Below are 15987 nucleotides of genomic sequence, written 5' to 3'. Positions count from 1 at the left end.
CGTTTTTAAACATATCAGGTTGACAGCTGTATATCAATTGGCTTGGAAGAACCGCCTTTGTATACTTCACAAAACGATTTTTCATTAATTATCAACATTTTGTTGTCATAATTCCTAAAACATTGGTATTGAACCGCTAATATCGTTCAAGCTATTTTATTTAGAGTTCTGCTGTTTGCACTCAGAAAAAGATAATTTGTTCAGCTTTTTTACAAAATCAGATATAGCGTTCTGACATTGTGGTGTTGCCAGTTTACGAGGGCGAAAAGAAAAAAACTAAATTTTTGAATAGTTTTTATATTTTTCGATTTTTTGACGAAACGACTTAAAACCTCCATGAATGTAGGTTATTCTTATATGGTTTCAGTAGATCAGACGTCTGCGTTTTTAGAAATATCAGGTTGACAGCTGTATATCAATTGGCTTGGAAGAACCGCCTTTGTATACTTCACAAAACGATTTTTCATTAATTATCAACATTTTGTTGTCATAATTCCTTAAACATTGGTATTGAACCGCTAATATCGTTTAAGCTATTTTATTTAGAGTTCTGCTGTTTGCACTCAGAAAAAGATAATTTGTTCAGCTTTTTTACAATATCAGATATAGCGTTCTGACATTGTGGTGTTGCCAGTTTATGAGGGTGAAAAGAAAAAAACTAAATTTTTGAATAGTTTTTATATTTTTCGATTATTTGACGAAACGACTTAAAACCTCCATGAATGTAGGTTTTTCTGATATTGTTTCAGTAGAACAGACGTCTGCGTTTTTAGAAATATCAGGTTGACAGCTGTATATCAATTGGCTTGGAAGAACCGCCTTTGTATACTTCACAAAACGATTTTTCATTTATTATCAACATTTTTTTGTCATAATTCCTAAAACATTGGTATTGAACCGCTAATATCATTTAAGCTATTTTAGGTAGAGTTCTGCTGTTTGCACTCAGAAAAAGATAATTTGTTCAGCTTTTTTACAATATCAGATATAGCGTTCTGACATTGTGGTGTTGCCAGTTTACGAGGGCGAAAAGAAAAAAACTAAATTTTTGAATAGTTTTTATATTTTTCGATTTTTTGACGAAACGACTTAAAACCTCCATGAATGTAGGTTACTCTTATATGGTTTCAGTAGAACAGACGTCTGCGTTTTTAGAAATATCAGGTTGACAGCTGTATATCAATTGGCTTGGAAGAACCGCCTTTGTATACTTCACAAAACGATTTTTCATTAATTATCAACATTTTGTTGTCATAATTCCTAAAACATTGGTATTGAACCGCTAATATCTTTTAAGCTATTTTAGGTAGAGTTCTGTCTTTTGCACTCAGAGAAAGATAATTTGTTCAGCTTTTTTACAATATCAGATATAGCGTTCTGACGTTGTGGAATTGCCAGTTTACGAGGGCTAAAGGAAAAAACTAAATTTTTGAATAGTTTTTATATTTTTCGATTTTTTGACAAAACGACTTAAAACCTCCATGAATGTAGGTTATTCTTATATGGTTTCAGTAGATCAGACGTCTGCGTTTTTAGAAATATCAGGTTGACAGCTGTATATCAATTGGCTTGGAAGAACCGCCTTTGTATACTTCACAAAACGATTTTTCATTAATTATCAACATTTTGTTGTCATATTTCCTAAAAAATTGGTATTGAACCGCTAATATCGTTTAAGCTATTTTATTTAGAGTTCTGCTGTTTGCACTCAGAGAAAGATAATTTGTTCAGCTTTTTTACAAAATCAGATATAGCGTTCTGACATTGTGGTGTTGCCAGTTTACGAGGGTGAAAAGAAAAAAACTAAATTTTTGAATAGTTTTTATATTTTTCGATTTTTTGACGAAACGACTTAAAACCTCCATGAATGTAGGTTATTCTTATATGATTTCAGTAGAACAGACGTCTTTAAATTTGGAAATATTGGGTTGACAGCTGTACATCAATTGGTTTGGAAGAACCGCCTTTGTATGCTTCACAAAACGATTTTTCATTTATTATCAACATTTTTTTGTCATAATTCCTAAAACATTGGTATTGAACCGCTAATATCATTTAAGCTATTTTAGGTAGAGTTCTGCTGTTTGCAATGAGAGAAAGATAATTTGTTCAGCTTTTTTACAATATCAGATATAGCGTTCTGACATTGTGGTGTTGCCAGTTTACGAGGGCGAAAAGAAAAATACTAAATTTTTGAATAGTTTTTATATTTTTCGATTATTTGACGAAACGACTTAAAACCTCCATGAATGTAGGTTATTCTTATATGGTTTCAGTAGACCAGACGTCTGCGTTTTTAAACATATCAGGTTGACAGCTGTATTTCAATTGGCTTGGAAGAACCGCCTTTGTATACATCACAAAACGATTTTTAATTAATTATCAACATTTTTTTGTCATAATTCCTAAAACATTGGTATTGAACCGCTAATATCTTTTAAGCTATTTTAGTTAGAGTTCTGCTGTTTGCAATCAGAAAAAGATAATTTGTTCAGCTTTTTTACAATATCAGATATAGCGTTCTGACATTGTGGTGTTGCCAGTTTACGAGGGCGAAAATAAAAAAACTAAATTTTTGAATAGTTTTTATATTTTTCGATTTTTTGACGAAACGACTTAAAAACTCCATGAATGTAGGTTACTCTTATATGGTTTCAGTAGAACAGACGTCTGCGTTTTTAGAAATATCAGGTTGACAGCTGTATATCAATTGGCTTGGAAGAACCGCCTTTGTATACTTCACAAAACGATTTTTCATTAATTATCAACATTTTGTTGTCATAATTCCTAAAACATTGGTATTGAACCGCTAATATCATTTAAGCTATTTTAGGTAGAGTTCTGCTGTTTGCACTCAGAGAAAGATAATTTGTTCAGCTTTTTTACAAAATCAGATATAGCGTTCTGACATTGTGGTGTTGCCAGTTTACGAGGGCGAAAAGAAAAAAACTAAATTTTTGAATAGTTTTTATATTTTTCGATTTTTTGACGAAACGACTTAAAACCTCCATGAATGTAGGTTATTCTTATATGGTTTCAGTAGATCAGACGTCTGCGTTTTTAGAAATATCAGGTTGACAGCTGTATATCAATTGGCTTGGAAGAACCGCCTTTGTATACTTCACAAAACGATTTTTCATTAATTATCAACATTTTGTTGTCATAATTCCTTAAACATTGGTATTGAACCGCTAATATCGTTTAAGCTATTTTATTTAGAGTTCTGCTGTTTGCACTCAGAAAAAGATAATTTGTTCAGCTTTTTTACAATATCAGATATAGCGTTCTGACATTGTGGTGTTGCCAGTTTATGAGGGTGAAAAGAAAAAAACTAAATTTTTGAATAGTTTTTATATTTTTCGATTATTTGACGAAACGACTTAAAACCTCCATGAATGTAGGTTTTTCTGATATTGTTTCAGTAGAACAGACGTCTGCGTTTTTAGAAATATCAGGTTGACAGCTGTATATCAATTGGCTTGGAAGAACCGCCTTTGTATACTTCACAAAACGATTTTTCATTTATTATCAACATTTTTTTGTCATAATTCCTAAAACATTGGTATTGAACCGCTAATATCATTTAAGCTATTTTAGGTAGAGTTCTGCTGTTTGCACTCAGAAAAAGATAATTTGTTCAGCTTTTTTACAATATCAGATATAGCGTTCTGACATTGTGGTGTTGCCAGTTTACGAGGGCGAAAATAAAAAAACTAAATTTTTGAATAGTTTTTATATTTTTCGATTTTTTGACGAAACGACTTAAAACCTCCATGAATGTAGGTTACTCTTATATGATTTCAGTAGAACAGACGTCTTTAAATTTGGAAATATTGGGTTGACAGCTGTACATCAATTGGTTTGGAAGAACCGCCTTTGTATGCTTCACAAAACGATTTTTCATTTATTATCAACATTTTTTTGTCATAATTCCTAAAACATTGGTATTGAACCGCTAATATCATTTAAGCTATTTTAGGTAGAGTTCTGCTGTTTGCAATGAGAGAAAGATAATTTGTTCATCTTTTTTACAATATCAGGTATAGCGTTCTGACATTGTGGTGTTGCCAGTTTACGAGGGCGAAAAGAAAAAAACTAAATTTTTGAATAGTTTTTATATTTTTCGATTTTTTGACGAAACGACTTAAAACCTCCATGAATGTAGGTTACTCTTATATGGTTTCAGTAGAACAGACGTCTGCGTTTTTAGAAATATCAGGTTGACAGCTGTATATCAATTGGCTTGGAAGAACCGCCTTTGTATACTTCACAAAACGATTTTTCATTAATTATCAACATTTTGTTGTCATAATTCCTAAAACATTGGTATTGAACCGCTAATATCTTTTAAGCTATTTTAGGTAGAGTTCTGCTGTTTGCACTCAGAGAAAGATAATTTGTTCAGCTTTTTTACAAAATCAGATATAGCGTTCTGACATTGTGGTGTTGCCAGTTTACGAGGGCGAAAAGAAAAAAACTAAATTTTTGAATAGTTTTTATATTTTTCGATTTTTTGACGAAACGACTTAAAACCTCCATGAATGTAGGTTATTCTTATATGGTTTCAGTAGATCAGACGTCTGCGTTTTTAGAAATATCAGGTTGACAGCTGTATATCAATTGGCTTGGAAGAACCGCCTTTGTATACTTCACAAAACGATTTTTCATTAATTATCAACATTTTGTTGTCATAATTCCTTAAACATTGGTATTGAACCGCTAATATCGTTTAAGCTATTTTATTTAGAGTTCTGCTGTTTGCACTCAGAAAAAGATAATTTGTTCAGCTTTTTTACAATATCAGATATAGCGTTCTGACATTGTGGTGTTGCCAGTTTATGAGGGTGAAAAGAAAAAAACTAAATTTTTGAATAGTTTTTATATTTTTCGATTATTTGACGAAACGACTTAAAACCTCCATGAATGTAGGTTTTTCTGATATTGTTTCAGTAGAACAGACGTCTGCGTTTTTAGAAATATCAGGTTGACAGCTGTATATCAATTGGCTTGGAAGAACCGCCTTTGTATACTTCACAAAACGATTTTTCATTTATTATCAACATTTTTTTGTCATAATTCCTAAAACATTGGTATTGAACCGCTAATATCATTTAAGCTATTTTAGGTAGAGTTCTGCTGTTTGCACTCAGAGAAAGATAATTTGTTCAGCTTTTTTACAAAATCAGATATAGCGTTCTGACATTGTGGTGTTGCCAGTTTACGAGGGCGAAAAGAAAAAAAACTAAATTTTTGAATAGTTTTTATATTTTTCGATTTTTTGACGAAACGACTTAAAACCTCCATGAATGTAGGTTATTCTTATATGGTTTCAGTAGATCAGACGTCTGCGTTTTTAGAAATATCAGGTTGACAGCTGTATATCAATTGGCTTGGAAGAACCGCCTTTGTATACTTCACAAAACGATTTTTCATTAATTATCAACATTTTGTTGTCATAATTCCTTAAACATTGGTATTGAACCGCTAATATCGTTTAAGCTATTTTATTTAGAGTTCTGCTGTTTGCACTCAGAAAAAGATAATTTGTTCAGCTTTTTTACAATATCAGATATAGCGTTCTGACATTGTGGTGTTGCCAGTTTATGAGGGTGAAAAGAAAAAAACTAAATTTTTGAATAGTTTTTATATTTTTCGATTATTTGACGAAACGACTTAAAACCTCCATGAATGTAGGTTTTTCTGATATTGTTTCAGTAGAACAGACGTCTGCGTTTTTAGAAATATCAGGTTGACAGCTGTATATCAATTGGCTTGGAAGAACCGCCTTTGTATACTTCACAAAACGATTTTTCATTTATTATCAACATTTTTTTGTCATAATTCCTAAAACATTGGTATTGAACCGCTAATATCATTTAAGCTATTTTAGGTAGAGTTCTGCTGTTTGCACTCAGAAAAAGATAATTTGTTCAGCTTTTTTACAATATCAGATATAGCGTTCTGACATTGTGGTGTTGCCAGTTTACGAGGGCGAAAATAAAAAAACTAAATTTTTGAATAGTTTTTATATTTTTCGATTTTTTGACGAAACGACTTAAAACCTCCATGAATGTAGGTTACTCTTATATGATTTCAGTAGAACAGACGTCTTTAAATTTGGAAATATTGGGTTGACAGCTGTACATCAATTGGTTTGGAAGAACCGCCTTTGTATGCTTCACAAAACGATTTTTCATTTATTATCAACATTTTTTTGTCATAATTCCTAAAACATTGGTATTGAACCGCTAATATCATTTAAGCTATTTTAGGTAGAGTTCTGCTGTTTGCAATGAGAGAAAGATAATTTGTTCATCTTTTTTACAATATCAGGTATAGCGTTCTGACATTGTGGTGTTGCCAGTTTACGAGGGCGAAAAGAAAAAAACTAAATTTTTGAATAGTTTTTATATTTTTCGATTTTTTGACGAAACGACTTAAAACCTCCATGAATGTAGGTTACTCTTATATGGTTTCAGTAGAACAGACGTCTGCGTTTTTAGAAATATCAGGTTGACAGCTGTATATCAATTGGCTTGGAAGAACCGCCTTTGTATACTTCACAAAACGATTTTTCATTAATTATCAACATTTTGTTGTCATAATTCCTAAAACATTGGTATTGAACCGCTAATATCTTTTAAGCTATTTTAGGTAGAGTTCTGCTGTTTGCACTCAGAGAAAGATAATTTGTTCAGCTTTTTTACAAAATCAGATATAGCGTTCTGACATTGTGGTGTTGCCAGTTTACGAGGGCGAAAAGAAAAAAACTAAATTTTTGAATAGTTTTTATATTTTTCGATTTTTTGACGAAACGACTTAAAACCTCCATGAATGTAGGTTATTCTTATATGGTTTCAGTAGATCAGACGTCTGCGTTTTTAGAAATATCAGGTTGACAGCTGTATATCAATTGGCTTGGAAGAACCGCCTTTGTATACTTCACAAAACGATTTTTCATTAATTATCAACATTTTGTTGTCATAATTCCTTAAACATTGGTATTGAACCGCTAATATCGTTTAAGCTATTTTATTTAGAGTTCTGCTGTTTGCACTCAGAAAAAGATAATTTGTTCAGCTTTTTTACAATATCAGATATAGCGTTCTGACATTGTGGTGTTGCCAGTTTATGAGGGTGAAAAGAAAAAAACTAAATTTTTGAATAGTTTTTATATTTTTCGATTATTTGACGAAACGACTTAAAACCTCCATGAATGTAGGTTTTTCTGATATTGTTTCAGTAGAACAGACGTCTGCGTTTTTAGAAATATCAGGTTGACAGCTGTATATCAATTGGCTTGGAAGAACCGCCTTTGTATACTTCACAAAACGATTTTTCATTTATTATCAACATTTTTTTGTCATAATTCCTAAAACATTGGTATTGAACCGCTAATATCATTTAAGCTATTTTAGGTAGAGTTCTGCTGTTTGCACTCAGAAAAAGATAATTTGTTCAGCTTTTTTACAATATCAGATATAGCGTTCTGACATTGTGGTGTTGCCAGTTTACGAGGGCGAAAATAAAAAAAACTAAATTTTTGAATAGTTTTTATATTTTTCGATTTTTTGACGAAACGACTTAAAACCTCCATGAATGTAGGTTACTCTTATATGGTTTCAGCAGAACAGACGTCTGCGTTTTTAGAAATATCAGGTTGACAGCTGTATATCAATTGGCTTGGAAGAACCGCCTTTGTATACTTCACAAAACGATTTTTCATTAATTATCAACATTTTGTTGTCATAATTCCTAAAAAATTGGTATTGAACCGCTAATATCGTTTAAGCTATTTTATTTAGAGTTCTGCTGTTTGCACTCAGAAAAAGATAATTTGTTCAGCTTTTTTACAATATCAGGTATAGCGTTCTGACATTGTGGTGTTGCCAGTTTACGAGGGCGAAAAGAAAAAAACTAAATTTTTGAATAGTTTTTATATTTTTCGATTTTTTGACGAAACGACTTAAAACCTCCATGAATGTAGGTTATTCTTATATGATTTCAGTAGAACAGACGTCTTTAAATTTGGAAATATTGGGTTGACAGCTGTACATCAATTGGTTTGGAAGAACCGCCTTTGTATGCTTCACAAAACGATTTTTCATTTATTATCAACATTTTTTTGTCATAATTCCTAAAACATTGGTATTGAACCGCTAATATCATTTAAGCTATTTTAGGTAGAGTTCTGCTGTTTGCAATGAGAGAAAGATAATTTGTTCAGCTTTTTTACAATATCAGATATAGCGTTCTGACATTGTGGTGTTGCCAGTTTACGAGGGCGAAAAGAAAAATACTAAATTTTTGAATAGTTTTTATATTTTTCGATTATTTGACGAAACGACTTAAAACCTCCATGAATGTAGGTTATTCTTATATGGTTTCAGTAGACCAGACGTCTGCGTTTTTAAACATATCAGGTTGACAGCTGTATTTCAATTGGCTTGGAAGAACCGCCTTTGTATACATCACAAAACGATTTTTAATTAATTATCAACATTTTTTTGTCATAATTCCTAAAACATTGGTATTGAACCGCTAATATCTTTTAAGCTATTTTAGTTAGAGTTCTGCTGTTTGCAATCAGAAAAAGATAATTTGTTCAGCTTTTTTACAATATCAGATATAGCGTTCTGACATTGTGGTGTTGCCAGTTTACGAGGGCGAAAATAAAAAAACTAAATTTTTGAATAGTTTTTATATTTTTCGATTTTTTGACGAAACGACTTAAAACCTCCATGAATGTAGGTTACTCTTATATGGTTTCAGTAGAACAGACGTCTGCGTTTTTAGAAATATCAGGTTGACAGCTGTATATCAATTGGCTTGGAAGAACCGCCTTTGTATACTTCACAAAACGATTTTTCATTAATTATCAACATTTTGTTGTCATAATTCCTAAAACATTGGTATTGAACCGCTAATATCTTTTAAGCTATTTTAGGTAGAGTTCTGCTGTTTGCACTCAGAGAAAGATAATTTGTTCAGCTTTTTTACAATATCAGATATAGCGTTCTGACGTTGTGGTGTTGCCAGTTTACGAGGGCGAAAAGAAAAAAACTAAATTTTTGAATAGTTTTTATATTTTTCGATTTTTTGACGAAACGACTTAAAACCTCCATGAATGTAGGTTATTCTTATATGGTTTCAGTAGATCAGACGTCTGCGTTTTTAGAAATATCAGGTTGACAGCTGTATATCAATTGGCTTGGAAGAACCGCCTTTGTATACTTCACAAAACGATTTTTCATTAATTATCAACATTTTGTTGTCATAATTCCTTAAACATTGGTATTGAACCGCTAATATCGTTTAAGCTATTTTATTTAGAGTTCTGCTGTTTGCACTCAGAAAAAGATAATTTGTTCAGCTTTTTTACAATATCAGATATAGCGTTCTGACATTGTGGTGTTGCCAGTTTATGAGGGTGAAAAGAAAAAAACTAAATTTTTGAATAGTTTTTATATTTTTCGATTATTTGACGAAACGACTTAAAACCTCCATGAATGTAGGTTTTTCTGATATTGTTTCAGTAGAACAGACGTCTGCGTTTTTAGAAATATCAGGTTGACAGCTGTATATCAATTGGCTTGGAAGAACCGCCTTTGTATACTTCACAAAACGATTTTTCATTTATTATCAACATTTTTTTGTCATAATTCCTAAAACATTGGTATTGAACCGCTAATATCATTTAAGCTATTTTAGGTAGAGTTCTGCTGTTTGCACTCAGAAAAAGATAATTTGTTCAGCTTTTTTACAATATCAGATATAGCGTTCTGACATTGTGGTGTTGCCAGTTTACGAGGGCGAAAAGAAAAAAACTAAATTTTTGAATAGTTTTTATATTTTTCGATTTTTTGACGAAACGACTTAAAACCTCCATGAATGTAGGTTACTCTTATATGGTTTCAGTAGAACAGACGTCTGCGTTTTTAGAAATATCAGGTTGACAGCTGTATATCAATTGGCTTGGAAGAACCGCCTTTGTATACTTCACAAAACGATTTTTCATTAATTATCAACATTTTGTTGTCATAATTCCTAAAACATTGGTATTGAACCGCTAATATCTTTTAAGCTATTTTAGGTAGAGTTCTGTCTTTTGCACTCAGAGAAAGATAATTTGTTCAGCTTTTTTACAATATCAGATATAGCGTTCTGACGTTGTGGAATTGCCAGTTTACGAGGGCTAAAGGAAAAAACTAAATTTTTGAATAGTTTTTATATTTTTCGATTTTTTGACAAAACGACTTAAAACCTCCATGAATGTAGGTTATTCTTATATGGTTTCAGTAGATCAGACGTCTGCGTTTTTAGAAATATCAGGTTGACAGCTGTATATCAATTGGCTTGGAAGAACCGCCTTTGTATACTTCACAAAACGATTTTTCATTAATTATCAACATTTTGTTGTCATAATTCCTAAAAAATTGGTATTGAACCGCTAATATCGTTTAAGCTATTTTATTTAGAGTTCTGCTGTTTGCACTCAGAGAAAGATAATTTGTTCAGCTTTTTTACAAAATCAGATATAGCGTTCTGACATTGTGGTGTTGCCAGTTTACGAGGGTGAAAAGAAAAAAACTAAATTTTTGAATAGTTTTTATATTTTTCGATTTTTTGACGAAACGACTTAAAACCTCCATGAATGTAGGTTATTCTTATATGATTTCAGTAGAACAGACGTCTTTAAATTTGGAAATATTGGGTTGACAGCTGTACATCAATTGGTTTGGAAGAACCGCCTTTGTATGCTTCACAAAACGATTTTTCATTTATTATCAACATTTTTTTGTCATAATTCCTAAAACATTGGTATTGAACCGCTAATATCATTTAAGCTATTTTAGGTAGAGTTCTGCTGTTTGCAATGAGAGAAAGATAATTTGTTCAGCTTTTTTACAATATCAGATATAGCGTTCTGACATTGTGGTGTTGCCAGTTTACGAGGGCGAAAAGAAAAATACTAAATTTTTGAATAGTTTTTATATTTTTCGATTATTTGACGAAACGACTTAAAACCTCCATGAATGTAGGTTATTCTTATATGGTTTCAGTAGACCAGACGTCTGCGTTTTTAAACATATCAGGTTGACAGCTGTATATCAATTGGCTTGGAAGAACCGCCTTTGTATACTTCACAAAACGATTTTTCATTAATTATCAACATTTTGTTGTCATAATTCCTAAAACATTGGTATTGAACCGCTAATATCTTTTAAGCTATTTTAGGTAGAGTTCTGCTGTTTGCACTCAGAGAAAGATAATTTGTTCAGCTTTTTTACAATATCAGATATAGCGTTCTGACGTTGTGGTGTTGCCAGTTTACGAGGGCGAAAAGAAAAAAACTAAATTTTTGAATAGTTTTTATATTTTTCGATTTTTTGACGAAACGACTTAAAAACTCCATGAATGTAGGTTACTCTTATATGGTTTCAGTAGAACAGACGTCTGCGTTTTTAGAAATATCAGGTTGACAGCTGTATATCAATTGGCTTGGAAGAACCGCCTTTGTATACTTCACAAAACGATTTTTCATTAATTATCAACATTTTGTTGTCATAATTCCTAAAACATTGGTATTGAACCGCTAATATAATTTAAGCTATTTTAGGTAGAGTTCTGCTGTTTGCACTTAGAGAAAGATAATTTGTTCAGCTTTTTTACAAAATCAGATATAGCGTTCTGACATTGTGGTGTTGCCAGTTTACGAGGGCGAAAAGAAAAAAACTAAATTTTTGAATAGTTTTTATATTTTTCGATTTTTTGACGAAACGACTTAAAACCTCCATGAATGTAGGTTATTCTTATATGGTTTCAGTAGATCAGACGTCTGCGTTTTTAGAAATATCAGGTTGACAGCTGTATATCAATTGGCTTGGAAGAACCGCCTTTGTATACTTCACAAAACGATTTTTCATTAATTATCAACATTTTGTTGTCATAATTCCTTAAACATTGGTATTGAACCGCTAATATCGTTTAAGCTATTTTATTTAGAGTTCTGCTGTTTGCACTCAGAAAAAGATAATTTGTTCAGCTTTTTTACAATATCAGATATAGCGTTCTGACATTGTGGTGTTGCCAGTTTATGAGGGTGAAAAGAAAAAAACTAAATTTTTGAATAGTTTTTATATTTTTCGATTATTTGACGAAACGACTTAAAACCTCCATGAATGTAGGTTTTTCTGATATTGTTTCAGTAGAACAGACGTCTGCGTTTTTAGAAATATCAGGTTGACAGCTGTATATCAATTGGCTTGGAAGAACCGCCTTTGTATACTTCACAAAACGATTTTTCATTTATTATCAACATTTTTTTGTCATAATTCCTAAAACATTGGTATTGAACCGCTAATATCATTTAAGCTATTTTAGGTAGAGTTCTGCTGTTTGCACTCAGAAAAAGATAATTTGTTCAGCTTTTTTACAATATCAGATATAGCGTTCTGACATTGTGGTGTTGCCAGTTTACGAGGGCGAAAATAAAAAAACTAAATTTTTGAATAGTTTTTATATTTTTCGATTTTTTGACGAAACGACTTAAAACCTCCATGAATGTAGGTTACTCTTATATGATTTCAGTAGAACAGACGTCTTTAAATTTGGAAATATTGGGTTGACAGCTGTACATCAATTGGTTTGGAAGAACCGCCTTTGTATGCTTCACAAAACGATTTTTCATTTATTATCAACATTTTTTTGTCATAATTCCTAAAACATTGGTATTGAACCGCTAATATCATTTAAGCTATTTTAGGTAGAGTTCTGCTGTTTGCAATGAGAGAAAGATAATTTGTTCATCTTTTTTACAATATCAGGTATAGCGTTCTGACATTGTGGTGTTGCCAGTTTACGAGGGCGAAAAGAAAAAAACTAAATTTTTGAATAGTTTTTATATTTTTCGATTTTTTGACGAAACGACTTAAAACCTCCATGAATGTAGGTTACTCTTATATGGTTTCAGTAGAACAGACGTCTGCGTTTTTAGAAATATCAGGTTGACAGCTGTATATCAATTGGCTTGGAAGAACCGCCTTTGTATACTTCACAAAACGATTTTTCATTAATTATCAACATTTTGTTGTCATAATTCCTAAAACATTGGTATTGAACCGCTTATATCTTTTAAGCTATTTTAGGTAGAGTTCTGTCTTTTGCACTCAGAGAAAGATAATTTGTTCAGCTTTTTTACAATATCAGATATAGCGTTCTGACGTTGTGGAATTGCCAGTTTACGAGGGCTAAAGGAAAAAACTAAATTTTTGAATAGTTTTTATATTTTTCGATTTTTTGACAAAACGACTTAAAACCTCCATGAATGTAGGTTATTCTTATATGGTTTCAGTAGATCAGACGTCTGCGTTTTTAGAAATATCAGGTTGACAGCTGTATATCAATTGGCTTGGAAGAACCGCCTTTGTATACTTCACAAAACGATTTTTCATTAATTATCAACATTTTGTTGTCATAATTCCTAAAACATTGGTATTGAACCGCTAATATCGTTTAAGCTATTTTATTTAGAGTTCTGCTGTTTGCACTCAGAGAAAGATAATTTGTTCAGCTTTTTTACAAAATCAGATATAGCGTTCTGACGTTGTGGTGTTGCCAGTTTACGAGGGTGAAAAGAAAAAAACTAAATTTTTGAATAGTTTTTATATTTTTCGATTATTTGACGAAACGACTTAAAACCTCCATGAATGTAGGTTTTTCTGATACGGTTTCAGTAGAACAGACGTCTGCGTTTTTAGAAATATCAGGTTGACAGCTGTATATCAATTGGCTTGGAAGAACCGCCTTTGTATACTTCACAAAACGATTTTTCATTAAATATCAACATTTTTTTGTCATAATTCCTAAAACATTGGTATTGAACCTCTAATATCATTTAAGCTATTTTAGGTAGAGTTCTGCTGTTTGCACTCAGAAAAAGATAATTTGTTCAGCTTTTTTACAATATTAGATATAGCGTTCTGACATTGTGGTGTTGCCAGTTTACGAGGGCGAAAATAAAAAAACTAAATTTTTGAATAGTTTTTATATTTTTCGATTTTTTGACGAAACGACTTAAAACCTCCATGAATGTAGGTTACTCTTATATGGTTTCAGCAGAACAGACGTCTGCGTTTTTAGAAATATCAGGTTGACAGCTGTATATCAATTGGCTTGGAAGAACCGCCTTTGTATACTTCACAAAACGATTTTTCATTAATTATCAACATTTTGTTGTCATAATTCCTAAAAAATTGGTATTGAACCGCTAATATCGTTTAAGCTATTTTATTTAGAGTTCTGCTGTTTGCACTCAGAAAAAGATAATTTGTTCAGCTTTTTTACAATATCAGGTATAGCGTTCTGACATTGTGGTGTTGCCAGTTTACGAGGGCGAAAAGAAAAAAACTAAATTTTTGAATAGTTTTTATATTTTTCGATTTTTTGACGAAACGACTTAAAACCTCCATGAATGTAGGTTACTCTTATATGGTTTCAGTAGAACAGACGTCTGCGTTTTTAGAAATATCAGGTTGACAGCTGTATATCAATTGGCTTGGAAGAACCGCCTTTGTATACTTCACAAAACGATTTTTCATTAATTATCAACATTTTGTTGTCATAATTCCTAAAACATTGGTATTGAACCGCTAATATCTTTTAAGCTATTTTAGGTAGAGTTCTGCTTTTTGCACTCAGAGAAAGATAATTCGTTCAGCTTTTTTACAATATCAGATATAGCGTTCTGACGTTGTGGTGTTGCCAGTTTACGAGGGCTAAAGGAAAAAACTAAATTTTTGAATAGTTTTTATATTTTTCGATTTTTTGACAAAACGACTTAAAACCTCCATGAATGTAGGTTATTCTTATATGGTTTCAGTAGATCAGACGTCTGCGTTTTTAGAAATATCAGGTTGACAGCTGTATATCAATTGGCTTGGAGGAACCGCCTTTGTATACTTCACAAAACGATTTTTCATTAATTATCAACATTTTGTTGTCATAATTCCTAAAACATTGGTATTGAACCGCTAATATCGTTTAAGCTATTTTATTTAGAGTTCTGCTGTTTGCACTCAGAGAAAGATAATTTGTTCAGCTTTTTTACAAAATCAGATATAGCGTTCTGACATTGTGGTGTTGCCAGTTTACGAGGGTGAAAAGAAAAAAACTAAATTTTTGAATAGTTTTTATATTTTTCGATTTTTTGACGAAACGACTTAAAACCTCCATGAATGTAGGTTATTCTTATATGATTTCAGTAGAACAGACGTCTTTAAATTTGGAAATATTGGGTTGACAGCTGTACATCAATTGGCTTGGAAGAACCGCCTTTGTATACTTCACAAAACGATTTTTCATTAATTATCAACATTTTGTTGTCATAATTCCTAAAACATTGGTATTGAACCGCTAATATCTTTTAAGCTATTTTAGGTAGAGTTCTGCTTTTTGCACTCAGAGAAAGATAATTTGTTCAGCTTTTTTACAATATCAGATATAGCGTTCTGACGTTGTGGTGTTGCCAGTTTACAAGGGCTAAAGGAAAAAACTAAATTTTTGAATAGTTTTTATATTTTTCGATTTTTTGACAAAACGACTTAAAACCTCCATGAATGTAGGTTATTCTTATATGGTTTCAGTAGATCAGACGTCTGCGTTTTTAGAAATATCAGGTTGACAGCTGTATATCAATTGGCTTGGAAGAACCGCCTTTGTATACTTCACAAAACGATTTTTCATTAATTATCAACATTTTGTTGTCATAATTCCTAAAACATTGGTATTGAACCGCTAATATCGTTTAAGCTATTTTATTTAGAGTTCTGCTGTTTGCACTCAGAGAAAGATAATTTGTTCAGTTTTTTTACAAAATCAGATATAGCGTTCTGACGTTGTGGTGTTGCCAGTTTACGAGGGTGAAAAGAAAAAAACTAAATTTTTGAATAGTTTTTATATTTTTCGATTATTTGACGAAACGACTTA

At 31.6% G+C, this 15987-nt stretch overlaps 1 protein-coding gene across 1 annotated transcript in view; it reads right to left on the bottom strand.

Moving 5' to 3' along the window:
* The window catches only part of LOC132933376 (uncharacterized), a 92372-nt gene that overhangs the window by 73318 nt on the left and 3067 nt on the right, over positions 1 to 15987 (bottom strand). The gene's annotated exons all lie outside the window — the stretch shown is intronic.

Source organism: Metopolophium dirhodum, chromosome 1 (assembly GCF_019925205.1).
Source record: "Metopolophium dirhodum isolate CAU chromosome 1, ASM1992520v1, whole genome shotgun sequence".
Classification (NCBI taxonomy): Eukaryota; Metazoa; Arthropoda; class Insecta; order Hemiptera; family Aphididae; genus Metopolophium; species Metopolophium dirhodum.
The sequence above is the reverse complement of the archived record's forward strand: the minus strand, read 5'-3'. Positions and strand labels throughout refer to the sequence as shown.